The sequence below is a fragment of the Chenopodium album genome, chromosome 16 (genome assembly GCF_948465745.1).
Source record: "Chenopodium album chromosome 16, dcCheAlbu1.1, whole genome shotgun sequence".
In the NCBI taxonomy this organism is placed as follows: domain Eukaryota; kingdom Viridiplantae; phylum Streptophyta; class Magnoliopsida; order Caryophyllales; family Amaranthaceae; genus Chenopodium; species Chenopodium album.
The window spans coordinates 7,333,956-7,338,339 of NC_137849.1; the positions used below are offsets into that span (position 1 = coordinate 7,333,956).

The following is a 4,384-nucleotide window of genomic DNA, read 5'->3' on the forward strand; positions in this document are numbered from 1 at the left end:
TGATTGTTTTTTCTTACAGAATCAAGTAAAAGCACTCTCACAGAAGAAAGTAAACATGATGACCAGCATGAATTGGACTACACTGGTTGCCTTGTTGGCTTTACTGCAAAAACTTTGAATGAAATATATGAAGTATATCAAAAACATGCTTTTGCTATTGGATTTGGGGTAAGACAATCAACAACCAGATACACACAAGGAGAACTCAAAACCATCAAAGGGAAAGACTTTGTTTGTTCAAAGGAAGGATTCAGAGTTAAACCAAAAGTGAGAAAAACTCCACCTCCACCAGACCAAAAACAGAAGAGAGTGAAGCAAGTGCCTATTACTAGAACTGGCTGCAAAGCATTCATTAGAGCCAAAAAAAAATAGTGATGGTATGTTTGAAGTTGAAGAGCATATGATGAAACACAACCATGAACTAACAAGACCAGAATGGCAGCATTTACATAGATCAGAAAGAAAAATAACAAAAGAAAAAGCACAAGTTATAGACATGATGGCAGAAAGTGGATTAAAGCAAGCATAATCTTATCGTCTAATGTCTCATGAAGCTGGTGGTGACAACGTGTTAGCACACACAATGAAAGATCACTTCAACTATATAACAAGAAAGAAAATGAAAGAAATTGAAGGAGGTGATGCACAGACAGTAATAGACAGGCTATACCAAAGACAAGAAAGTGAACCTGGTTTCTTTTACAGATTCAAAGTAGGCGGTGGAGATAATTCAAGCAAACTTACAGCAATTTTTTGGAGGGACTCACAAATGAGAGAAGACTATAGCATCTATGGAGATGTAGTTGTTTTTTATACCACTTATAGAACGAACAAATATAACTTGATTTGTGCTCCAATAGTTGGTATCAACAATCATTGGTTGAATGTAATGTTCGGATGTGCATTTATTGCTGATGAAACAACTGATACATTTGAGTGGTTGTTGCAAACTTTTAAGAAATCTATGGGTGGAACACAGCCTATTTCTATATTTACAGACCAAGACCTGGCAATGTCAATAGCAATTCATAAGGTAAATGCTAATGTTTCTATTATATCACTGTAAAATACCTATGTCTATATTAAATGACAAAACCTAACAAGTTAATGTATGCAGGTATTACCTGAATCAAGACACAGGCTTTGCAATTGGCACTTGATTAAGAATGCAGTGTCAAGGTTTGGAGCCCTAAAAAGAGACACAACTTTCAAGGATGCATTCAACAAGTGTTTATCTGGTTGTGTAACAATAGAAGAGTTTGAAACTTGCTGGGAAAATATGATTAAAACATACAAGCTTGAGAAAAATAGTTGGTTCAAAAGACTCTACAACCTAAGGGAGAAATGGTGCACAGCTCTAAGCAAAGACTTCTTTTCAGCTGGTATACTCTCTTCTCAAAGAAGTGAGAGTACCAATAATGCTGTAGGTTTTAAAGCCACAAAAAACACAAGCTTGACAGATTTTTTCAAGATATTCAACCAGACAATAAAAAGATGGAGGCAAAATGAATCTGATGCAGATTTCAAATGCTCAAACTCTCACCCTTATTCACATTTACCATTCTATGGAATGCTAAAACATGCAGCAGAAGTTTATACACAAACAATTTTCAGAGATTTTAAAACAGAATTTGCATACTCAATTGGGTGCATAACACTTCTTCATTTGGAAGCTCAAGGTTACTTCTTTTATGAAGTGCAGATAGAGAATGATGAAGCATCAAAACAGAAAGTTACATACAACTCAGCAGACAACAGTGTAGCATGTTCTTGCAAAAATTTTGAGGAAGTGGGGTGGTTATGTTATCATGCTATACGTGTGCTACAGCAACATTCTGTAACCAGAATACCAGAACAGTATATCTCAACAAGGTGGACAAAGTTTGCAAAAACACATTTATGGAAACAAAGAGATGAAACAGCAGAAGCAAATGCAAGAGTACCAGTAAAATACATTCCTTGGAGACAAATTATGGCAAGAAAAGGATACAATTTGATATTAACATGTCAGGAACACTCAGAGACAAGGAAGTTGGTAGAGGAAGAGTTTAAAAAAAATTGAAACACAAGCTGTTGAAATAAAAAGAAAATTGGAAAGGATAACAATATGTTTCTCCCCTAACTATACATGTCAGGGACAATTAGAGACAAATTTATAATTTTTTTTTTTTTGGCAGGAACAAGAAGGCACAGAAGGAGAAGTACAGCAACAAAACAAAAATTCATCAACGGGAGAAAAAAGAAAGGAAACAGAAAATCAAATTCCTACAGTAATGGATCCAGACAGAGCAAACACAAAGGGAAGAAGCAAGAGAATAAAGGGGCATTTCGAGAAAGGAAAGAACACAAAAAAAACAAAAGCAATGCAAGCTAAAGGAGACAGCAGAGAATTTGGAACAACCACACCGATTCAAAATCCAAAATTGTTTTAATAAAACACATATGTAGTTTTACTTTAATATATAACTATGTAATGACATTTTTGCTTTCAGTAACCTTATTATGCTAAGTAATTAAACTCTAATATTATGCTAAGATCTCTTTTATGATATTTATTGTATACAAGTAACTTCTATTATACAGACTAGTAACACTAATTAATACAGACAGGTAACCCTTATTATCCTATAACAGTAACCCTTCATATAAGTAGCCCCTATAATTCTATACAAGTAACACCTATATATACCATCAAGTAACCCAATAAATAAAATGAAGTAACCCCTATAATTCTATACAAGTAACACCTATATATACCATCAAGTTACCCAATAAATAAAATGAAGTAACCCTTATTATCCTATTCAAGTAACCCTTATTATCCTATGCAAGTAACACCTGTATATATACAATCAATTAACCAAATAAATAAAAAGAAGTAACCCCTTTATACTATACAAGTAACACCTATTATACTATACAAGTAATTACTCTAACAATAAATAGGTAACCCTTATTACTAATCCAAAAAACCCCTAAAATACTACAGAATTAACCACTTCTATATTATTATGTCATCAAAAAAGTAACCACTTTTAATAAATAAAAAAAAAAAGCAATAAAGCAAAGTACACTAACAAATATTCACATATATCAAAACACAATTTGAACCAAATAAAGAAACATTATATATTTAGTTCAAAAGAATACCTTTAAGGAATCTGTTGAAAAACTTCTTACTTTCGACGAGATTGGAGCTTTGATTGACTTGCTGCTTTGACCTTTGACAACTTTGCCTTAGTTGCCTTAGTTTCCGCCATAATTGATGCCAGTGATGCTTCTTCATTTCCCTTGTTTTTTTATTCTTCTTTAGACAACTTTTTTGTTCCTTTTTCTTCATCAACTTTTTTTTTGGCTGGTTTTTTAACCAACTTTTCCTTTTCTTTTTCTTCAGTTTCTTTCTGTTTTGCTTCTTTTTTGGCCAATTTCTCTTTAGCCTTTTGTTCCTTTTCAGCTTTAGCCAAGGCAAGAAGCTCTTCTTTATCAACCTCTTCATTAATTATTACTTCATCATAAATTGCATCATGGTTGGCTAGAAAAACTTTAACCTTCTCCAGAACATCTAGCCGTAATTGATTCAAATTACATAGGACCAATGATGCACAGATTTCAGCTCTGTAACGAAGACGATTTGATGACTACAATGCCAACAAAGAAAACAATATAAACAATATACCCCAAATAAAAAAAAACACAAAATTTTAATAATTATATCAAAATGACCATGCAATACCTTTGTCAAATTTTTACAATCAAATACTTCGCCTTCGTATACAGAACAATGATATAAACAGAAAACCCCACAATCATTGTTCTTTGAACACTGCTGAGAATCAATTGGAATCATTCTAATAGGGAAGTTGTTGACAAGTTCCCCTTGATCATGATTCTTTAAAACCAGATATTTTGAAAAGTAGTGTCTCTGAAATAAACAATAAAAAGAGGTCAGTTAAACAACGAAGTATGAATAAACAAATCTATAATGCTTAATTAATAAACTTACCAAATACCAAACAAGAGTATAATAACATGTGTGATGTTCATCAAAAGTCCTAGTGATATTCCTTCCAACTCCCAAGAAATACCTTCTGTTGTCGAGATAATCAACAGAGTTGTTGATGAAGTTTATCACAACAACAGAATAATGATCGAAATAGTAGATGGGAATAAAAATCTGCATAAAAGAAACATTAAATTAATGACTAATGATATGAAAACAAGTAATAATAAATAAACCCCTATATATAACAACAATCAACACCAATAAATTACAGGAAGTAACCCCAGTATGTACCAACAAGTAACCCCTGTATATACCAACAAGTAACCCCTGTATATACCAACAAATAAGCCCAATAAATAATAAGTAACCCTAATAAATATC

General features: G+C 32.6%; 1 pseudogene; it reads left to right on the forward strand.

Annotated features, from left to right (window-relative positions):
- The first annotated feature begins 499 nt into the window (after positions 1-499).
- On the forward strand, positions 500-2,432 carry LOC145585919 (protein FAR1-RELATED SEQUENCE 5-like; annotated as a pseudogene).
- The last annotated feature ends 1,952 nt before the right edge of the window (positions 2,433-4,384 follow it).